This window comes from Rhinatrema bivittatum, chromosome 1 (assembly GCF_901001135.1).
Source record: "Rhinatrema bivittatum chromosome 1, aRhiBiv1.1, whole genome shotgun sequence".
NCBI classification, from domain to species: Eukaryota; Metazoa; Chordata; class Amphibia; order Gymnophiona; family Rhinatrematidae; genus Rhinatrema; species Rhinatrema bivittatum.
In genome coordinates this window covers 622,190,460-622,214,058 of record NC_042615.1, presented here as the reverse complement: position 1 = coordinate 622,214,058, position 23,599 = coordinate 622,190,460, and the positions used below count along the sequence as shown (strand labels likewise).

The following is a 23,599-nucleotide window of genomic DNA, read 5'->3' as shown; positions in this document are numbered from 1 at the left end:
AGGCGGTTGGTTCTTCCAAAGCCGAAAACCGAGACACGTGCTCCCTCAGGGCTTGCGCCTTGTCCTGGCGCAGGAACACCATACCCCGCCGGGTATCGAAGCTCGCTCCTAAGAAATCCAGGTGTTGCGAGGGCACAAGGGAACTCTTTGGAAGGTTCACCACCCAGCCCAGAGAGAGTAGGAATTGTACTACTCTGGCCACTGAGGTCTGACCATGTGAGAAGGCCTTTGCTCGAATCAGCCAGTCGTCTAGGTACGGATGTACTAGGATACCCACCTTGCGGAGGGCCGCCGCCACCACTACCATGATCTTTGTGAAGGTCCGAGGTGCGGTCGCCAAACCGAAGGGAAGCGCCTTGAACTGAAAGTGTTGACCAAGAATCTTGAAGCGAAGATACCGCCGGTGAGCCGGCAGGATGGGAATGTGCAAGTATGCTTCCAAGAGATCCAGTGAAGCGAGGAATTCTCCCTTGTGCACTGCGGCAATCACTGATCGAAGAGTCTCCATGCGGAACCGGCTGACCCTGAGGGCCTTGTTTACCTCCTTCAAGTCCAGGATGGGCCGAAAGGAACCATCCTTTTTGGGAACAATGAAGTAAATGGAATAGTGACCCAAGCCCACCTAGTCGAAGGGGACGGGAACGATGGCCCCTATTTCCTGCAGTCGGTCTAGTGTTTGTTGAACCGCTATCCTCTTGAGATCCGAACCGCAGGGGGAGAAGATGAACCGGTCCCTCGGGGGGCGGACAAACTCCAAGGCGTAACCGTCTCTTATGGTGTCCAGCACCCACTGGTCCGTGGAGATAACTGCCCACTCCTCGTAGAAGTCCATGAGGCGGCCTCCGATCCGGGGAGGTGAGAAGTGGGCTCCTTTGGCATCATTGGGAGGACTTTGTGGGTGGATTTCCCTGCCCTGGACCCTCTCTCGCGGGCCTCCGCCCACGAAAGGAACGAGACCAAGGCTGGGATCTTGTCGGCTGTGTCCGGGAACCGGACTGCCGGTAAGACCTATAACGTCGCTGTGCCCTGGTGCTACCGGAAGAAAATGACCTGCAGGAACGCTGTCTATCCTCCGGCAGCCGATGCACCGAATTTTCCCCCAGTGACTTGATGATCTGATCCAGGTCCTCTCCAAATAAAAACTTCCCCCGAAAGGGGAGGGAGCCAAGGCTCGACTTGGAGGAAGCATCCGCCGCCCAGTTGCGAAGCCACAAGAGCCGTCGGGCTGCTACAACCGAAACCATGGACCGCGCCATTATGCGAAAGAGACCATACAAGGCGTCCGCCCCGTATGCTATGGCAGATTCCAGACGGTCCACCTGGGCGGCCTCTTCGGGGGGCAACTCCTGAGAGGTGAGAAGCTGCTGTACCCAGAGTAAACTGGCCCTTTGCGCGAGCGAACTGCACATCACGGCCCACATACCTAGGGCGGAGACTTCGAAGACCCTCTTGAGGAAGGTTTCTAGTTTACGGTCCTGCGTATCCCGCAGGGCCGTTCCACCCGTGACCGGGATGGTCGTCCTCTTGGTCACTGCCGACACCGCTGAATCCACCTTGGGCACCTTGATAAGATCCAAAAAATCCTCAGGGAGCGGGTATAGCTTTTCCATGGCGCGTGTGACCTTCAAGGACGCCTCGGGAGTGTCCCACTCCCTGGTGAGAAGCTGTAGGAAGGACTCATGGATAGGGAAAGCCCTTGCCCTAGGACGGAGGGCGGCAAGTACTGGATCCCCTTTGCGAGAAGAGGTGGCAACGGCAGGAGCCACAGGGATCGGCGGATCTGGAGGTGGGTCGAGGTCCAGCTCCTGAATAATATGGTGGATGAGTTCATCCAGCTCTTCTTTTTGAAAAATCCGTAGGGCTCGAGGGTCGTCCCCCTCCGTATGTCCATCCGGATGCGCCTCCGGGGGTTCCGGGGAGTCGTCTCTCACCGGCGAAGCCGCCCCCGTGGTACGCCAGGGTGGCACGGGAGAGGGACCCGGCAGGGATCCAGGCGTAACGGGCGAGGCGGTGAGACCAACAGCAAGTTTAGGAACCTTGGGGGGAGGGGCCCCCAGGGGATTCGGCGCCTGCGCTCCCATACCCTGTAAATAAGCCATGTGCATTGCCAGAATAAAATCAGGTGAGAAAAACGGGGAGCTGATTGGAATCCCTGGGGGGGGGACCGTCCTGGGAGCCCCGGTCGGGCAAACCCCCCGCCGGGGGCAAAGCCTGTTGAGAGCCAGTGCAACCAATCCTGTCTGCATCTGGGAGCGAGTCCATCTCACGCTGTCCCCCTAAAATGGCCACCGTTCCCGCCAAAGGCGGCGTCGTGGCCGGCCCGCGCCACCCGGGCTGAGGAGGAGGCAGGTCCGAAATCACACCGGAGGACTGCAGGGTGCCTTCCCCGTTGGGGAAGCACCGCTCACAAAGCCCCTCCCTCAGAAATTGATTCCCCGGTTCGCCGCAGGCCTCACACCTCGAGGACCACGGCATGTCAGCACCGGGAAAAAAAGCCTCAGGGGGGGGGGCCAAAAACGAGCTAGTGCCGCGGGGGGGCCTGAAATGGCCCTAACAACCCGCCGAAGGGGTCCAGGAACTGCGGGGGAAAACCCCCGTTTCAGTTGAGCACACACCGGCGGGCGGAGCTTGCGAATCGCGGGACCCACAAACGACGCGTGGAGCGGCCGGAACCACCGGCATCCACAGGCACCACCAAAAAGAAGCAAACCTGTGGAGAAAGAAACTCAAAAAAACTTCCACTTACCCCAACGGAAGAGGAAAGGAGTACAGAATAGAGAAGGCCGAGCCACAGACACACGCCTCCTCAAAAATTGAAGTCTTTCTTTTTTTTTAATTTTAAGGATCCAAAATGAAGAGACACATAAGACAGGGAAATACTGTGGAGAAAAAGAAATAACCAAAAATGAAGAAACCCTGTCAATCTGGGGGAGCTAGTGGATCCCCCTGCTCACATCTGCTGGAGTCAGAAGAATACTGAGCTCCAGCAGAGGGTGCACTACTCTATATGCTGACACTCTCAAACTCTGTTCTGACTCCATCTGCCGGTCGGGGGATATAACCCACTGTCTGGACTGATCCAGGTACGTACAGGGAATTCTTTCTTCTTTGGTTTGGAATTTTCTAACACTGTGCAAGTGTGTGTAGTGTCCCTATCTGCTTAGGAGATGGAGAAATACTGAAGAGCTAAGCTTCCTGCACGGGTATCTGTAGGCTGACGTCAGCTTGAAATGTGACTTGGTCTCCCATCTGCTATCAGGAGTACACTATACCCATTGGTCCTGAGTCCATCTGCTACACGCTAGGAAATGTTACGTTTAACTGCTGTCTCTACAACCATTGCAGTTATTAATGTCTCAGCACAATTGATTACTGGTACAAAGTGAGAGCACATTTCCCCTACTTTGTTTGAACTGCACTGGCTTCTGATCTCTGAGTGCATTAAGTATAAGGTTGCACTGATTACTTATATGTTAATTTCAGTGTCTACTTCCCCTTGCGCTATTGCCCTCCTAAGCCTTTACTGTCCCAGTAGATGGTTGAGATCATCTCAACAAGGAACATTAGATGTTCCATCACCTCAGTAAGCTAGACTTTGCAACACCAGAGACTGTGCCTTTTTGGTAGCTGCACCTATTCTCTGGAACTCATTTCCTATTGAACTAAGACAGGCAGATGGCTTAAAGTCTTTTAAAAACATGTTGAGTTTTTTTTTTTTTAAAGCATCCTTTTATGATTCATGGCTGTTATTCTCCAAAATATATTTTACCATTGATTTTATGGTTGAAGTTCTTGCCTATGGTTTTAATGTTTTATGTACATCTGATTTTACTGTTATATTAAGTGATTTCTGTTTTATTTAGTTGTTTTGTTTTATTATAGTTGTTTCTATATTTGATTTTATGATGCATGTTTTAGGCCTTTTTCAGACTTTTTGTACATTGCCTAGGATATAGACAATTTATAAATAAAGATAAAGGACTAACAATGGTTGTAGTTTATTTTAAAAAAAAAATACAACTTGCAAATAAAAATGATTCTATAAAACATTACCTAATCAAGGTATACTTTAACTAGCCTGTGCCAAAAGAAGTCCAGTAACATTGTTTCACAGAATGAAGAGCTGTAATGGGGTCCTAAGTGCAAATCTGATCACAGCACTCCCCCTTCGCGTCCAAGGAATTTCTGGTACATTCTTAGCCAGCTTCTCTTGGGATTCTCACATGATTTCCCTTTGAAAAATTGATGCAGAGTAAAAAGTAGGCAGACATGAAGATGTCATGACTGAAGGCGATCTCTTACTCAAAAGACTATAGATGAAAGTTCCTGCAAAGAAAAAAATATTAAGTTACAGAGAACTTAGTTGATTCAGTAACAGTTCATTCACATCAGTCTATTAGTTCTGCTATCTGAATTACCAAAAACAAAAATGATCAAACTAAAACAAATTTTGCTAGATTGCAACAGTCAGCATATAACCGTTACACATGTGTACAGGTTATATCAGAAAGACACAAGAAAAAACGATTAAAGTGTCCATACAAACATAGTAAGGATCAATGCATGAAATTATTTAAAGAGGCATACATGAGCTAAAAACAAACAAACCTTCACCACATGTTTCAGCTGGAATACAAGCTGTCTCAAAAGGCATTAGATAGTCAGCGAAAAACAGATTACAGTGAAGAATAAAAGGCTCCAGTAATGGATTACCACCAGACACAATGGATCAGTCAAGAATTCTGAAGTGCTTTCTGTACTTTCAATTGTGTACACACAATCAGAGCTGGGTAACTAAGTTAAAAAAAATTGTGGTGCTGCAATAAATCCAGCATGCAAATTGTCATCCTGTTCCTCCCTTCTTTACAACCATTTCCAGCTGCGAGTGGATACTTTCAAACATCAGAAAACCAGCTTAAACACTGCATTTAGCCATTCATCCACCATTTCAACCCATGTAAAATCTGCTTTATTCATCGCACCTGTTATTTTAGATTCTCAAATTCAAGCATTCAGATTTTAAAAGGCCCTATGTCAGCTAAAAGGTCTTTTTATTAAAAAAAAAAATTTTTAGAACTATTCCTGTTGTGTACATAGTGCCTGTGGTACATAAGTTATGTGAAGCCTCTCCAAAGGTCCTGTGCATCTGCAAACACTTCTTTACTGGAGCTTTTAAGGTTCTTCACTTTTTGTCTGATTTCAGTGAAGAAGACCTGGCAGTTTCAAGAGATACAAGATCTCTGACAAAACATGTCAAGGGTGTTTGAGGTCAATTATGCTTAAGAAAATAAGTGCCATACTAGGTCAGTCCGGCATCCTGTCTCAGATAGTGACCAGTCCAGGACACAAGTACAGGGCAAGTACAGTTGATCTATTTCTTGTATCTCATGCTCACGGATAAGCGTTGGCTTTCCCAAGGCCACTGCTTATGGACTTTTCCTTCAGGAACTTGTCCAACCCTCTTTTGAACCCCACTAACAGGTCGATACAGTAAAGTGTGCTCCGTCGGAGCGCACTGTCAGCCTGCTCTGGACGCGTGTTTTCCCTTACCCCTTATTCAGTAAGGGGAGGAAAACACGCGGCCCACCCGCGGCACCTAATAGCGCCCTCAACATGCAAATGCATGTTGATGGCCCTATTAGGTATGCGCGCGGGATACAGTAAGTAAAATGTGCAGCCAAGCCGCACATTTTACTCTAAGAAATTAGCGCCGACCCAAAGGTCGGCGCTAATTTCTTCCGGCGCCAGGAAAGTGCACAGAAAAGCAGTAAAAACTGCTTTTCTGTGCACCCTCCGACTTAATATCATAGCGATATTAAGTCGGAGGTCCCCAAAAGTAAAAAAAATAAATAAATAAATTTGAATTCGGCCCGCGGCTGTCGGGCCGAAAACCGGACGCTCAATTTTGCCGGCGTCCGCTTTCCGAGCCCTTGGCTGTCAGCGGGCTCGAGAACCGACGCCGGCAAAATTGAGCGTCGGCTGTCAAACCCGCTGACAGCCGCCGCTCCTGACAAAAAGGAGGCACTAGGGACGCGCTAGTGTCCCTAGCGCCTCCTTTTCCTCGTTTGCACCGCGTCACCTCATTTGAATACTGGATCGCTCGCACCGGCGAAGGGTCGGTGCGTGCGCCGGGAGAGCGGGCGTTCGTCCGCTCTCCCGCGGTTTTACAGTATCGATCCGTATGTTAGTTGCCTTGACTGTGTCCTCTGGCAACAGATTCCTGCAATTTTCTCTCTGCCAGTTTTTAATTGTAGCCCTTAGTCTTAGCATTGTCTGAAAGAGTAAAAACAGCCATTCCCTATTTACCCACTCCACCCCGTCATGATTGAAATTTATAAAATCATATCCCTCTTTTCCCTTTACGTACCCGGATCAGTCCAGACCATGGGTTAAGCCCCCGTTCCAGCAGAATTCTGAGGCATGCCCATATAAGGACAGAACCCACCCAGGAACCCTCAGTATTCGTCTGTCTCCAGCAGTTGGAACAGCTCACCCTTTGGTTCCCTGTTTTCACTTGCCCTCGGTTGTTCTTTTCTTCTTCTTTCTTTGGGGCAAGTTCACGCAAGTACAATTTCAGTTTTCCTCTTATTAATTTAAAAAAAATAAAATAAAGAGAATTTCTTTTTGTCAGTTTTCTCTGACTAACTTTGTCAGGGCAGAAAGTTTTGTCTCCCTCGCTCTTGGGGTTCCTAGGGGGGCTGTGCCCCTTGATTTTCTGTCAGCCTAGGTTCCCTTCCCGGTGACCTAGTGTGGGTGATACTGGTGGTGCCAGTCCCTCTCCCCACTTTTACTGCTGCCTTGCACATACCTCAGTTGAGCCTTCAGGGATGACTCTCATGCCCCTGCTTCTGTGAATTTCTTTATTTAAAAAAAAAAACCAAAAAAAAAACAACTCACTTTCACAGAATATATACCGTATTTTTCGCTCCATAAGACGCACTTTTTTTCCCCCAAAGGTGGGGGGAAAATGTATGTGCGTCTTATGGAGCGAATATAAAAAAAAAACCTAACAAATCCCCCCCCCCCCCCCCCCCCCGACTCCCCCAAGACCTGACAAACGTCCCTGGTGGTCCAGCGGGGGTCCGGGAATGATCTCCTGGGTGTGGGCCGTCTGCTGCCAGTAAACAAAATGGCGCCGACGGCCCTATGCCCTTCACTATGTCACTGAGACCAACCGCTGCTATTGGTCGGTCTCAGTGACATAGTGAGGGCATAGGGCCGTCGGCACCATTTTGTTTACTGGCAGCCGACGGCCCTATGCCCACACTATGTCACTGAGACCGACCGCTGCTATTGGTCGGTCTCAGTGACATAGTGAGGGCATAGGGCCGTCGGCGCCATTTTGTTTACTGGCAGCCGACGGCTCACGCCCAGGAGATCGTTCCCGGACCGCTCCTGGACCCCCGCTGGACCACCAGGGACGTTTGGCAGGTCTTGGGGGGGTCAGGAGGGTGGGGGGTTACAGGAAATTAATTCGGCAGGTCTTGGGGGGTGGGTTTGGGGGTTCCCAGAGAAAGAAACGTTTTCTGATCTGGGGAGTGGACCGAAATGGCCCTCCCCAGACCCGAAAACAAAATGGGGAGAAAAAAAAAAGCTATGCACTCCCCTAATTTGCTCCATAAGACGCCCAGACGCAGAGCCGGTTTAGCACAATTTTTTTTTTTTTAAATTTTCCCCCTCTGAATCCTAGGTGCGTCTTATGGTCAGGTGCGTCTTATGGAGCGAAAAATACGGTAATTTTATTTAACCAATATAAACGGCAGCAGTTTATTGTGTGAGGAAGGAGCGGGGTTCAATCTCCCACTCAGCTCCTCAGGGGCTCCCTGCTCAGCTGTTCTTAATTACCTAAACGGCTGCTTTCCTGCTCGATGCCTCAGCCATCTTGCTGTTTAGCCTGTGGAGAGTCGGCCTCCCGGCTCTCCCGAGAAGGGGTTTGCTCCCGGTGCATTTCAGGGGGTGAGGGCTCCTCCATTGAACTGCCACCTTTTCGACCTCGGGGAAGGGCTCCCCGACGAATTTCAAAGCTGTTCCCGTCCCGGGACCGCGCGTCTCCGGCGGCCATTTTGGGATTTTCAGAAGAAACTCTTCCTGCTTCTCCAAGGGCTGGGGATCCGATTTCCCCCCCCCCCCCTGATTTGAGCCCAATTCGCTCTCGGGGGGGGGGGGGGGCTCGGGCCCCCCTCCCCAGTGAGTAATTCCGTCCAGCCTCATTTTTCCTCAGAATTTGTGTTATTAATGCATGATTCTTACCTGGCCAGTTTACAGAGGGGGAGGGGGGGGGGGGGTAGCCCCCATTTTTTCCTCCCTAACCCTCCTAATTTACCGGTGCCTTCCCCTGACGTCGTCCAGGACCCTCAGGGCCCTATTAGGGTTCGTTTAGTCCCGGGAGCTCCCCCTCCCCCAGTGGACCCTCCTCCCCAGCCTCCTTTGGACCCTTTTAATGCATGGGATGATGATGATTCTACTGCCCCCCCCCCCCCCCTTAGAGGGCGATGATCCCAGGGTCCTGCATTTATTTTGGTGGGAGGAGCTGGAGCCTCTTATTCCCTTTGTTTTGCAGGAATTGGGAATTGATGCCCCCCCAGATGACTCTGTGGCGGCGGCGATGACACCAAATGCGGACCCGGTCCTGGCGGGACTCAGGGCTTTACCGCCCAGTTTTCCTTTTCATCCTATGCACTGCCTGCTCCTCCTCAGGGAATGGGAGTCCCCAGAGACTTCGCGTTGGAAGGGCTATGGATAAATTGTACCCGCTCCCTGAGGACTGCCTGGACATGTTAAAAATTCCTAAGGTAGATTCTTCTGTCACCGCTGTGACAAAGCGCACTACCATCGCGGTAGTGGGTTCTACAGCCTTATGGGATGTACAGGACCGTAAACTTGAATTTTATTTAAAACGCATTTTTGAAGTCTTAGCTCTTGGGGTCCGGGCGACAATTTGCAGTAGTCTCATGCAGCGGGCAAGCCTTAGGTGGATGCAGCAGTTACTCAGCACCCAGGACCTCCCGTCTGCAGAGGCTGAGCAAGCTGAACGTTTGGAGGGTGCTATAGCCTATGGTGCAGATGCACTTTATAATTTGCTTCGGGTCCAAGCTAAAGCTATGGTTTCAGCGGTATCTGCCAGACCTCTTCTCTGGTTGCGCAATTGGTCTGCTGATGCTTCTTCTAAGGCTCGGTTGGGCAATCTTCCTTTTAAAGGGCAAGTTGCTTTTTGGTGAGGACCTGGAACAGCTTATTCAGTCCTTGGGGGAAAACAAGGTACATAAGCTGCCAGAGGAGCGTTCCAAACAGTCAAAGTCTTTTTTCCCGTCTCGTTCTCGCTTCAGGGGGAATCGCCGTTATGTTAACAGAACCTGTGGATCCCTCCCCAGGGGAGGGGTATACAGGTCACAGTCTTGGCCCCATTCCTTTCGTGGCCGTCGAGGTTTCAGAGATGGCCGTCAGCAGTCCACCACCTCTAAGTCAGCTCGCCAATGAGAATCGGCCGGTCCTTTCCTCCGCACTAAACTTAGGTGAGCATTTTTCTCCGTTTCTCGGGGAATGGGCCAAAATCACTTCCGCCCTCTGGGTCCTCAATGTGATAGAGCACGGCTATGCTTTAGAATTTGCCAGACAACTGCCGGATCGCTACATCATTTCCCCTTGCGGCCCTTCCAAGCGGCCTGCCACACCTTGTTGAATCTTCAGGAATTAGGGGCAATCCTTCCGGTTCACGAAAGGGGCGCCGGCCAATATTCAATTTACTTCGTTGTTCCCAAAAAGGATGATTCTTTCCGTCCCATTCTGGATCTCAAAAGGGTCAATCAGGCCCTCAAGGTTCCTCGTTTCAAAATGGAAACCCTGCGGGCGGTAATTGCGGCGGTTTGTCCCGGAGAATTTCTCGCTTCCCTAGATCTGAAGGAGGCTTAGTTTCACATCCCCATTCGCCAGGAACATCAGAAGTTCCTTCGTTTTCAGATCCTAGGTCAGCACTTCCAGTTTCAGGCTCTCCCGTTCGGTCTAGCCACTGCTCCCCGCACCTTTACCAAGATTATGGTAGGCGTTGCAGCAGCTCTCCGCCGAGAAGGGATTTTAGTCCATTCTTACCTGGACGATTGGTTGATAAGGGCCAAGTCCGTCTCTCTCTGCGCGCTCGCGGTAGACAGGGTCTTAGCCCTTCTCTCGGTTGGATAATCAATTACTCCAAAAGCACTCTTCTCCCCTCACAAGAACTGGAATTTTTGGGCACACTTTTCAACACCCGGATCGGGAAAGGTTTTCTTTCAGACTCGCGGACAATCAATCTGATAGATCAGTTGAACAATTTTGTTTCTCTCCCTCTTCCCACGGCGTGGGATTACCTCCAAGTCCTAGGGACCATGGCTTCCACGATCGATCTCGTCCCCTGGGCGTTTGCTCATATGCGTCCTTTGCAGAAAGCATTGTTGTTCCGTTGGAAACCGATATCCGAGCAGTATCAGGAGATCCTCCCCCTCTCCGACTCTACCATCGCCAGTTTACAATGGTGGTTCTCCCCGGCCCACCTTCTCAAGGGAATGCCTCTTTTGACTCCCTCTTGGGTCATAGTAACGACAGATGCCAGTCTCTCCGGTTGGGGGGGCTCTCTGCCAATCTCAAACGACTCAAGGATTCTGGTCCCTGTCCCACTCTCGCTGGCACATCAATCGCCTAGAAGCCCGAGCAGTTCGTCTGGCTCTCAAGTTTTTTCTTCCTCTGATTCGTTACAGAGCTGTCCGGGTTCTATCAGACAATTCCACCACAGTAGCTTACAGAAATCGGCAGGGGGGAACTGAAGTCATCAAATGGCGTTAGAAGCCAGCAAACTTTTTCTCTGGGCGGAAAGGCACTTGGATCGCCTGGCAGCTTCCCACATAGCGGGAAAAGAGAATGTTCAAGCCAACTTCCTCAGTCGTCAACATCTCGATCCCGGTGAGTGGGAGTTATCAGACGTAGCGATAGACCTAATTGTGCGCAGGTGGGGCCCTCCTCACCTAGACCTCATGGCGACGCTAGCCAACTCCAAGTCTCCTCGGTTCTTCAGCCAGTGGAGGGAGCATTGTTCAGAAGGGGTGGACGCGTTGGTTCTCCCCTGGCCCTCCGACGTTCTTCTCTACGTGTTCCCACTGTGGCCGTTAGTGGGGAAGGTTCTTCGAAGAATAGAACTCCATTGCGGTCCAGTCATTCTCGTGGCTCCCGAGTGGCCCCAATGGCCGTGGATCACGGATCTGGTGAATCTCTCGGTTGACGGACCTCTTCGTCTCCGTCATCTGCCCCATCTTCTGCGGCAGGGTCCCGTATTTTCCAACCAGGCGGATCACTTCTGTCTAGCGGCATGGCTTTTGAATGGAGACGTTTAAGACGCAGAGGTTATAAAGATGAAGTTATTGCCACCCTTCTCAGGGCCCGCCAACAATTAACTTCCCTTACTTATGTGAGGGTCTGGAAGGTTTTTGAAAATGTTTGTGAAGAGTTGGTTGTTTCGGCTCGCTCACCTTCTGTTGCGGTTTTACTTTCTTTTCTTCAGCGTGGTCTCTCCAAGGATCTTTCGGTCAGCTCTCTGCGTGTTCAGGTTTCAGCTCTTGATTCTCTCCTGGGCACCATTGAGGGTTGGCTGGTCGCCTCTCATCCGGATGTCGTTCGTTTTCTCAGAGGTGCTAAGCATTTAAGGCCGCCTGTCCGGTCTATTTGTCTTTCGTGGAATTTGATTTTGGTGCTTCAGGCTCTTTGTACGGATCCTGTTGAGCCTCTTCGTCATGCCACTCTCAAGGACTTGACTCTCAAGACAGTTTTCCTGGTTGCTATCTGTTCAATCAGGAGAGTGTCTGAGCTTCAAGCTCTACCTTGTAGAGACCCTTTCTTGCGTTTTTCCGACTCGGGCGTTTCTCTAAAGACCGTACCTTCTTTCTTACCTAAGGTTGTTTCGTCTTTTCATATTATCCAGTCCGTTGAACTCCCCGCCTTTTCACCAGAGGATCTCGCGGCTTCTGGTAATAGTGATCTCCGTCGTCTTGACGTCAAACGAGTCTTATTGCATTATCTTGAGGTCACTAATGATTTTCGGGTTTCCGATCATCTTTTCATTCTGTGGAGTGGTCCCAACAGGGGGAAGCAAGCTTCTAAGGCTACGATTGCTCGCTGGTTGAAGGAGGTGATTTCTTCCGCCTACATTTGCAAGGGCCGACCAGTTCCTGAAGACCTTAAAGCTCATTCTTTACGTTCTCAAGCGACTTCTTGGGCGGAGTCTCAATCGGTGTCGCTGCAAGAAATATGTAGGGTGGCTATTTATTTATAACTTTTATATACCGAGGTTCAATTAACAAGATTAATTATCACTTCGGTTTACATTACAACCAGCAAAATAACATAGACAAAGTCTTGTTTTACAATGAACAGGGAATAATAACCTGGATAAAACAAAGAACAGGGAAGAAATAACCTGGAAAACATAAAATGGGTGAAGCAAGTATAGAGAATAGGGTTTGTATAACTTGGGCGAAAAGCAAGGAAATTAAATAGGGGAGGACTGTGAAGGCTTTTATTACATCACCTTCATGAATGTGGTAGCTCTGGAACTGTGTTAATGGTTCACGCAAGAGGTAAACTACTATCAGTGCATTGAGTTTAATAATGAGTATTCTCAAGGGCCTGAAACTACTACTGGACTGCCTCAAGGCTCAGCAGTTTGAGCTATGCTATTTAATACATATTTAACACCTCTGTGCAATGGATATAAACTATGGGCCAGATTTTAAAAGGGTTACGCGCGCCGAGCCTATTTTGCATAGGCTTGGTGGTGCGCGCAAGCCCCAGGACATGTGTATGTCCCGGGGCTTGCAAAAAGGGGTGGTCAGGGGTGTGGCCAGGGGGCATGTGGGCGGTCCGGGGGCATGGCTGAGTGCCCCGACACAGCGGCCTGTGTCAGGGCTACATGGAAATCTCTTCATACTTTTGCTCGTCACTACCGACTCGATGTTCAGGCTCCAGCCTTTGGTTCCTTTGGTCGGCAGGTGTTTTGAGCGGGACTGTCTGGGTCCCACCCTCTATAGGGAATCTTTGGGACATCCCATGGTCTGGACTGATCCGGGTACATACAGGGAAAGGAAAATTAGTTCTTACCTGATAATTTTCGTTCCTGTAGTACCACGGATTAGTCCAGACACGCCGTTCTTATTCTGTCCACTTGAATTCGTTCTTGTTAATCTTGTTTTTTGGTTTTTTTCCTTCTTACAAGTCTTTTTCTCTATTTTTGTCTTCTGCATCATCTTTCTGGGATTTGCTGTTAGGCACCAGAAGCATCTTGCGATGATCAGGGGTAGTTATACAAGAGCGTTTAGTCACACAGTTCATTCAATTGTTATGTTATTTGGTTCTTTTAAATTAAAATTTACTATTTATCCTGGTACTTGCTTGATTTTATACCTTTTCTGCTTTGACAATAGTTTTACTGAGGGTTCCTGGGTGGGTTCCGTCCTTATATGGGCATGCCTCAGAACTCTGGTCTGTCTCCAACTGCTGGAACGGGGGCTTAACCCATGGTCTGGACTGATCCGTGGTACTACAGGAACGAAAATTATCAGGTAAAAACTAATTTTCCTTTCCAAGCTGAAGAGCCTTAATTTAAGCCTATCATAAGGGACCATCATCATTACCTTTAACATTTTTGTCACCCTTTTCTTTTCCATGTCTGCTATATCTTTAAGAGGGGGAGACCAGAACTGCACGAGATACTCAAGGTGTAGTCGCACCATGGATCTATACAAAGGCATGATGATATTCTCAGTTTTCTTCTCTGTTCCTTTCCAAATAATTCTTAACAGTCTATTTGCCTTTAGGACTACTACAGCACATAGAGCAAGAAAACTTAAACGATTTGTCCACAAGGATTCAAGAGGTCCCTTTGCCTGGGTGGTGACTCCCAACACAGAACCCAGCATCATGTACCTGCAGTTTGCACTACCACATCTTCATACATCTTATCCACTCTTCATTAGGACTTGACAGAAGAATTTAATATGACCAGTAGTCCCAATATTTTTAAAACGTCAAATTGCAATAAAATGTCTTTGTGATCTTTGTCTAATCTTCAGTGTAATGCATGTGATGAAAAATTAGGAAGCCAAGTATTTTTCTTATGAAGTGATTACTTATTGAATAGATGGTGGACATTTATTGTGAACACTGGGTTACGCAAATTACAAAAAGATGACAGATTTTATTGCAATTAAAAAAATTTTAAAATATTGGGAAAGATCATAATAAAATTCCATCAAGGCATACTACTGAAGTGCTGATGTATATGAAGGATCCCTCTTTTTTCCAAGAATTTCTGAGGTCATTTTGTAAACATTCTATGTTTTGGTAGATGAAATAATGCATGTTCCTGGTATTAAATTCCATTACACAAAATATTTGACAGCCTTATGTACCTGGAAATATTGATATTTGTAAGAATTATACTACATCTAGCAAACATGATGATATTTGTTTTGAGCTCTATTTTCATGCGATCCCCACCCCCCACTTTTTTTTTTTTTTTTTTTTTTTTAAACTAAAAACCCCAGCAGACAATATGTTAACTCTTAATAGTCTCCCCTAGCAAGGAATTACCATACTACAGTTAAAGTCAGCCTTTAAAAAATAAATACATAAAAGAAAGTCAAATTCAGGGATTCTCGAAGTATGTAGGTGCAAAACACGCCTATTTCCATCTGTGGAAAGAACTAATTGGAAGCACTATTTCATGTTCAACTTCTGTTCTTCAAATCCCTGTACCGAGACTTAATGACAAGCAGATTGTGATAAATTGCAGGAGGACCTTAAGAGACTGGAAAATTGGGCATCGAAATGGCAGATGAAATTTAATGTGGATAAGAGCAAGGTGATGCATATAGGGAAAAATAACCCATGCTATAGTTACACAATGTTGGGTTCCATATTAGGAGCTACTACCCAGGAAAATGATCTAGGCGTCATGGTGGATAATACTTTGAAATAGTCGGCTCAGTGTGCTGCGGCAGTCAAAAAAGCAAACAATGTTAGGAATTATTAGGAAGGGAATGGTTAATAAAACGGAAAATGTCATAATGCGTCTATAATCGCTCCATGATGAGGCCGCACCTTGAATACTGTGTACAATTTTGGGTCGCCACATCTCAAAAAAAGATAAGAGTTGTGATGGAGAAGGTACAGAGAAGGGCAACCAAAATGTTAAAGGGGATGGAACAACTCCCATATGAAGAAAGACTAAAGAGGTTAGGGCTGTTTAGCTTGGAGAAGAGACATGATAGAGGTGTTTAAAGTCATGAGAGGTCTAGAATGGGTAAAAATGAATCAGTTATTTACTCTTTTTGGATAATAGAAGGACTAGGGGGCACTATGAAATTAGCACGTAGCACATTTAAAACTAATCTGAGAAAGTTCTCTCTCACTCAAGGCACAATTAAACTCTGGAATTTGTTGCCAGGGGATGTGGTTAGTGTAGCTGGGTTTAAAAAAAAGATTTGGATAAGTTCTTGATGGAGAAGTCCATTATTTGCTAGTAATCAAGTTGACTTAGAAAATAGCCACTGCTAATACTAGCATCAGTAGCATGGAATAGACTTAATTTTTGGGTACTTGCCAGGTACTTGTAGCCTGGATTGGCCACGGAAACAGGATGCTGGGCTTGATGGACCCTTGGTCTGACCCAGTATGGCATGTTCTTATGTTCCTACAAAAGGAAACTGGTCCTAACCTATTAATTTTCATTCCTGGAATACCACAGATCAGTCTAGACAATGGAGTTTTGCATCCCTACCAGCAGATTGAGAGAGAAGGAAAGCTTTACGGAGCCTGTAATAATTAGGCAGTGTGTCACCTGCAATCCCTCAATATGCCCTGTACCCAAGCCAGGATGAGCAAATTTCTATTTGTCACCTCTACCAATAGCAGGAAATAGGCAAAGCCCTAGAACTGAGCCTACTGTTTAAAACTCCATGTTTAACACCACAACCAAACAACTCCGTCAATGAACTAACATATCTGCACGGATTATCCGAACTTAAAAACCACAGCAGAGAAATGAGCAGCCTTTCCAGAGTACAAAAGACTCTAGACTGATCTGTGGTATTCCAGAACAAAAATTAGCAGGTTAAAAGCCACTTTTTCCTTTCCTGTTCATATCCAGATCGGTCCAGATGTCTGGGATGTACACAAGCTCCCCTGCACTGAGCAGGACCCTGAAAAAACCCACCCTCTCTAAATCCCTCTTCCTGTGGCACACACACATCCAGGCAGTAATGTCTGTCTCGCAAGTGTGCAGAAAGGCGGCCAAGTTGCTGCCCGATAAATTTCTTATGGGGATACCAATTGACACTCGGCCCAGGATGCCACCTGTGCTCTGGTAGAATGGGCTCGTATCCCCTCAGACACCGAACACACCTTGCAGACATAAGCAGATGCAATGGCCTCCTTGAGCCATCTCGCTATGGTCACCTTAGACACGTTATTTCCTTTTTTTACTCCACCAAATAGAACAAAGCGACCTTCCGAATGACAGAAGCTATTAGTCATCTTCAAACAGCGTAACAATCCCTGCACATCCAACAAGTGTAACTCTTGGCCTGTGGATCCAAATCCAAGCACCTAAAGGAGGGAAGTTACACTGCTTAAGATGAAAAGCAGATACTACCTTTGGCAAGAAAGAAGGTACAGTGCGCAACGACAAAGGGTTCTGACAAATTCTGAAATCCATCTGACCGAATAAACTGCCACCAGAAAAACCTACTTCAACTTAAGTCCTTCCATGTTGCCTCTATAGAGGGCTCAAATGGTGGACTGCAAAGGACCTTGAGCACCAAATTCAGATTCCACAATCCACTGCACCGGAGGGTACAAATATTTTAAACCCCCCCCCCCCCCTCAACAGAATACAAATCACATCTAGATGCGAAACCAAGGCCATGTCTTGTACCTTACCCCTAAAACAGCTAGGGCCGCTACCTGGACCCTTAAGGAATTGTATGCAAGCACTTTCTTTAGCAGAGATATTCAAAAGTAAGTATATAGCTGTACAATAAATTTCAACTTGTATACAAAATCATTTATCATCATAGCAAAAAATGCTTACACAATTCCACATTGTATGTATTTATCCATATTAATAATACAATATGGCATCACATCCCATCCTGAAAACAATGTACACAAATCCCTACTTCAAAAAACCTAAAAGAATTACATTCATACATTAAAAAATCCCCACGCTAAAACCCACTAATTCAGATATTATCAATCATCTCCGATATGAGTATCTTCAAGACAATCCAGATTCCGATATCTTCAATAAACCCCGATCCTAATTCTGGTGTCTTCCATCAACCTCAAAGTCCCTCATTTCTTAACCACACTCCCGATGGGCGCAGTTGGGAGTGTGGAAGAGTTATGCTGATCCAGTTATTTGAATTTGATTCCTAGTGAACCCAGCTTGTGAGTAAATCTGCCGCATGAGGATTTGAAGAGAAGTGACAGGGAACATCATATTACATCAGGGTTAAGCGATCTGGAGCACCCTTATGGAATTGTCGTGTGATTAATGGGGGTATAAAGAGGGTGTTGTGGTATCACCCAGTGAAGATTGTGGATTAGATAAGGCTGTTGACATCCCCTATGCAAATTGATATGATAAAGAATATCCCCTATTGTGGCAAAACGTGGGACCCTGTTGTCTCCATCTGCTGGCAGGGGAGAATAAACGCATTGGTCCTGAATCCATCTGGCTACACGATAGGAAAGTTCCTGTCTCTCTTTTTTTTAGCACAACTATCACCTGTGACAAAGAATTCAGCCCACAAAAGGAAGAAAAGAATTAGTACTTTCCTGTGCTGATCTTCTCCGGTGAGCCGTCAGGAGAAACTACATAGGGAGAGAGGGAACTGAACCACCAGGTTTCAACCCCCACAGACTGAGCCAAGACATAAGAACATAAGAAATTGCCATGCTGGGTCAGACCAAGGGTCCATCAAGCCCAGCATCCTGTTTCCAGAGGCCAAACCTGGCAAGTAGCCAAATACCAAGAACACCCCATGCTACTGATGCAATTAATAGCAGTGGCTAATACCTAAGTAAACTTGATTAAAGGAATTGGATCGAGGAAGAGCACTCGATATCATATACTTGGATTTCAGCAAAGCTTTTGATACGGTTCCGCACAGGAGACTGGTCAATAAAACGAGAAGCTTGGGAGTGAGTGACAAGGTGGTGACCTGGATTGCAAATTGGTTGACGGACAGAAGACAATGTGTAATGGTAAATGGAACCTTCTCTGAAGAGAGAGCGGTTTTAAGTGGTGTACCGCAAGGATCGGTGTTGGGACCGGTCCTGTTCAATATCTTTGTGAGCGACATTGCGGACGGGATAGAAGGTAAGGTTTGTCTTTTTGCGGATGACACTAAGATCTGCAACAGAGTGGACACGCCGGAAGGAGTGGAGAGAATGAGACGGGATCTAAGGAAACTGGAAGAGTGGTCGAAGATATGGCAGCTGAGATTCAATGCCAAGAAGTGCAAAGTCATGCATATGGGGAGTGGAAATCCGAATGAACTGTATTCGATGGGGGGGGAAAAGGCTGATGTGCACGGAGCAGGAGAGGGACCTTGGGGTGATAGTGTCTAATGATATGAAGTCTGCGAAACAATGCGACAAGGCGATAGCAAAAGCCAGAAGAATGCTGGGCTGCATAGAGAGAGGAATATCAAGTAAGAAAAGGGAAGTGATTATTCCCTTGTACAGGTCCTTGGTGAGGCCTCACCTGGAGTACTGTGTTCAGTTCTGGAGACCGTATCTACAAAAAGACAAAGACAAGATGGAAGCGGTACAGAGAAGGGCGACCAGGAAGGTGGAGGATCTTCATCGGATGACGTACGAGGAGAGATTGAAGAATCTAAATATGTACACCCTGGAGGAAAGGAGGAGCAGAGGAGATATGATACAGACTTTCAGATACTTGAAAGGTTTTAATGATCCAAAGGCAACGACAAACCTTTACCATAAGAAAAAAAATCAGCAGAACCAGGGGTCACGATTTGAAGCTCCAGGGAGGAAGATTCAGAACCAATGTCAGGAAGTATTTCTTCACGGAGAGGGTGGTGGATGCCTGGAATGCCCTTCCGGAGGAAGTGGTGAAGACCAGAACTGTGAAGGACTTCAAAGGGGCGTGGGATAAACACTGTGGATCCATAAAGTCAAGAGGCCGCCAATGAAGAGTGGGTGACTCGCCAGAATGATGGCTACTGCCTGGACACAATACCCTTATTCAATAAACATACACATGGTTACTGTGACTCCAACATCACTCTAAGCTTCAACAGCAAGAGGAAATGTGGAAAAAAGGATTTGCACTCACAAAGCCGGGAGTAGCTGGCTTGTTACGGCGGTTACTACCCCAAACCAAATGTGCCTGATACTTCACTTTCGATGCACATCCAGCATAGCTCTCTGCTCCAACAGCAGGGGAGAAGAAAAACTGATACTTCACGCATACCCAGCATAGCTTCAACGGCAGGGGAGAAGAAAAAAGGATTCACACTCACAAAGCGGGGAGTAGCTGGCTTGTTACGGCGGTTACTACCCCAAACCAAATGTGCCTGATACTTCACTTTCGATGCATATCCAGCATAGCTCTCTGCTTCAACGGCAGGGGAGAAGAAAAACAACCAATAAGGGCTGTATAACATAGTCTGGGTTAAAACAAATAAGCATGGGTGTAGCTTGCTTATTGCGGCGGTTACTACCCCTACTACCCCCTAACTAATCAAGCTAGATATTTCACTTGGATGCAGCTCCATCACTGCTCTCTACATTAATGGTGGGGGAGGAAGGGAAATAGAACCAAGAGCTAAAAGAAACAGATAAGTATGAGAGAAAAAATGTGTGAAGCTTGCTGGGCAGACTGGATGGGCCGTTTGGTCTTCTTCTGCCGTCATTTCTATGTTTCTATGTTTCATTCCTGTAGTACCAAGGATCAGTCCAGACTGCTGGGTTATGCCTCCCTTCCAGCAGATGGAGTCAGAGAAAAGCTGAAAGCACCTCCCACATAACCTGGAATGCCACCTGCGATCCCTCAGTATAATCGATATCAAAGCAGAATGAATGGCTGTTGCTATAATTATCTTATTCTTTTATACTTAAATGCGTTTTATCAACCAATGACTAGACCAATTTAAACCTAAATTCGTTAAAAAAAAAAAGTAAAACTTGTATTAATGCCTAAAGAAAGAAAAACTATAACTATGCTGCGGAGATGAGTAGTCTTGGAACAAAATCTGTCAAGAGAAATACAAACAGCTGAACGGACTCTCTTGTCAATGGGCAGGCGTCTGGACTGATCCTTGGTAGTACAGGAACAAAAATTAACAGGTAAGAACTAATTTTCCTTTCCCTGTACGTACCAGGATCAGTCCAGACTGCTGGGATGTACCCAAGCTGCCCTAAAAGGGGTGGGACCTGGAGAGTCCCGCGCGAAGCACACTGCTGCCAAAAGAATCCACCTTCGGATGCCGCACATCCAACCGGTAATGTTTAGCAAATGTGTGCAAGGATTTCCAAGTGGCCGCCCGACAAATCTCTTGGGGCGAGACACATTGGCTTTCTGCCCAGGACGCTGCTTGCGACCTAAGAGAGTGCGCCTTAAGACCATCCGGCACTGGTCGCCCGTGACATATGTAAGCTGAAGCAATAGCGTTTTTCAACCAGCGGGCAATAGTAGTTTTAGAAGCCTTAGTCCCTTTCTTAGGACCGCTCCACAACACAAAAAGATGATCAGACAATCATTGGATTAATTATCTTCAAGTACAATCACTGGATTAGTTAGTTCCAAGTACCGCAAGAGGACTCTACGGACATCCAATCTCCTGAGATCCTTATTCTCATCAGAAAATGCTGGCAACAACTGACTGGTTGACATGAAAGGCCAATACTACTTTTGGAAGGAAGGAGGGTACTGTTCGACGAGAAATCCCCGAATCAGAGATACACAGAAAAGGCTCTCGACATGACAAGGCTTGGAGCTCCGAAACCCGTCTAGCAGAACAGATAGCCACAAGACACACAGTTTTAAGCGTTAAATCTTTTAACGTAGCCCACTTCAAAAGGCTCAAAGGGGGACCAGCAAAGGCTACGGAAAAGCAAATTTAAACTCCAGGATGGACAAATCGTGCACACTGGCGGCTTCAAGTGCTTGGCTCCCTTCAAGAATCGTGTCACATCCGGGTGTGCAGCAATGGAAACACCATCAACCTTACCTCGAAAACAGCTCAAGGCCACTACCTGCACCCAGAGCGAACTGTACGCCAAGCCTTTCCGTAAGCTATCCTGCAAGAAGGCCAGAATGTGAACAATAGTGGCCTGGCGCAGGGACAAACTCAACTCATGGCACCAAGAATCAAACAACTTCCATACCCGAATGTAGGTGATAGATGTAGAAGTTTTTCTTGCACAGAGAAGAGTAGTAATAACCGCCTCAGAGTATCCCTTTTTCCTTAATTGTCTCCTCTCATAAGCCAAGCCGCTAGACAGAAGCGGTTGGCCTGATCAAAAAACACTGGATTCTGCCGTAGTAGGTTCGGCAGATGACCGAGGTGCAGTGGACCGGACCGTCCACCGCAAGGTTGATCAGATTGGCGAACCATGGTCTTCGTGGCCACTCCAGGGCCACCAGAATTACCGGCCCCTGGTGAGATTCTATGCGACGCAACACCTTTCCAACCAATGGCCAAGGCGGGAACACAAAGGAGAATGTGTGTCGGCCAAGGAAGGACCAGGGCATCCACGCCTTCTGAACCGTGGTCCCTCCTGCGACTGAAGAAATGAGCCGCCTTTGCGTTCAGACAAGTCGCCATTAAGTCTAGACGGGAGGGTCCCCCACCGGCTTGAGATCAGCCACAGCGCTTCCCTGGACAGCTCCCATTCTCTGGGATCCAGCCACTGCTGGCTAAGGAAGTCCGCCTGAATGTTGTCGACCCCGGCTATGAGACGCCGCAATGCAGGCCAGATGACGTTCTGCCCAGGCCATTAACATGTCCGCTTCGTCGGCCATGGTGAGACTTCTTGTACCCCCTTGACGGTTTATGTAAGCCACCATGGTCACATTGTCAGAGAGAATCCTTACCGCCCTGCGGTGGACCATCGGCAGAAATTGTTGCAGCACCAGACGAACCGCCCTGGTCTCTAAATCGATTGATGGACCACTTGGTCTGTAACGGCATCCAATGACCCTCTGCTGACCTTGATTGACAAACCACCCCCCAACCGGATAGGCTGGCATCAGTTGCCACAATTATCCATTGAGGATTCTCTAGGTCTACCCCTTGCAGCAAGTGATCTGGAGTGAGCCACCAATTCAGACTGGATCTGGCCGTTTCTAGCAAAGGCAATGGAAGGTGGAACTCCTCCGACTTGGGATCCCAATGAGAAAGTAGTGCTCTCTGCAAGGGTCTCATATGCGCAAAGGCCCAAGGAACCAATTCCAGGGTACAGACCATAAAACCAAGAACCTGCAAATAGTCCCACACCACTGGTGTGGGGAGCGACAGCAGTCGCCGAACCTGAGACATCAACCGGTCCATTTGCCTGAGAGGTAGCGAGACCCACGACTGTGTCGAATCGAGCTCCTAAAATCTCCAGCACCTGGGATGGAACCAGCTGGCTTTTTGCACAGTTGACGACCCAGCCCAGGGACCGCAGGAGACGCAAAACCGAACGAACCGCTGCCCTGCAGAGGATTTCCGATTTCACTCGTATGAGCCAGTCGTCCAGGTAGGGATACACCAAGATCCCTTCCCGCCGTAGGCTCGCTGCCACTACTACCGTCACCAGCCCGAAGGGCAAGGCGCAAAACTGGTAATGTTGTCCCATGATCATGAATTGCAGAAATCTCTGATGATGTTCTTGGATTCCTATGTGAAGGTAAGCATCCGTCAAGTCCAAAGAAGCTAAGAACTCGCCTTTGTGGACTGCTACAATGACCGATCTCAACGTCTCTGTTTGAAACAGAGGTACACGCAACGCCCTGTTGACTTGTTTGAGGTCCAAAATCGGCCAAAAGGAGCCCTCCTTTTTGGGGACCACGAAATAAATGGAGTAGTGACCGGTCCGGCATTCTGACCGGGGAACTGAAACAATGGCTCCTAGAGCCCTCAACCGGGATAAGGTTTGAAGAACAATCTGTTGCTTCTGTGGAGGTCCACAGGGAGATACCAGGAAAAGATCCCGGAGGGGACGAGCAAAATTCAAAGCGTAACCACGACTTATATTTAGAACCCACTGGTCTGAGGTAATCTTGACCCATTCCTCGTGAAACCAAGATAGTCGGCCCCCGATCTTCAGAATGGAGGAATGGGCTGGTGCCCCTTCATTGGGTAGATTTATTGTTGTGGGTGAAGGCATGGGTGGCTCCAGTACACTGAGGCCGCCTGCCACGAAAGGAATACGCCCATGATTATGCCCATGTAGTCGTCTGCCTAAGGGTATAAGCAGAAGAACCCCTACCCGACCTGAAGCGGCGCTGTTCCCGAAAACGTCCCCTGTAGTTACTGGGTGAACGGGCCCACCTGGGTTTGTCCTC

At 47.8% G+C, this 23,599-nt stretch overlaps 1 long non-coding RNA gene across 9 annotated transcripts in view; it reads right to left on the bottom strand.

The window, feature by feature from the left end:
* The window catches only part of LOC115073311, a 69,293-nt gene that overhangs the window by 6,329 nt on the left and 39,365 nt on the right, over window positions 1-23,599 (bottom strand). For 7 of the 9 annotated variants that reach the window (XR_003851983.1, XR_003851984.1, XR_003851981.1 and 4 more), the window contains one exon: window positions 3,975-4,326. This is a non-coding gene — a long non-coding RNA (uncharacterized LOC115073311). Of the gene's footprint in view, window positions 1-2,856; window positions 2,880-3,974; window positions 4,327-23,599 lie in introns of those variants that run through there. The other 2 variants (XR_003851977.1, XR_003851978.1) reach the window with 2 other exon arrangements.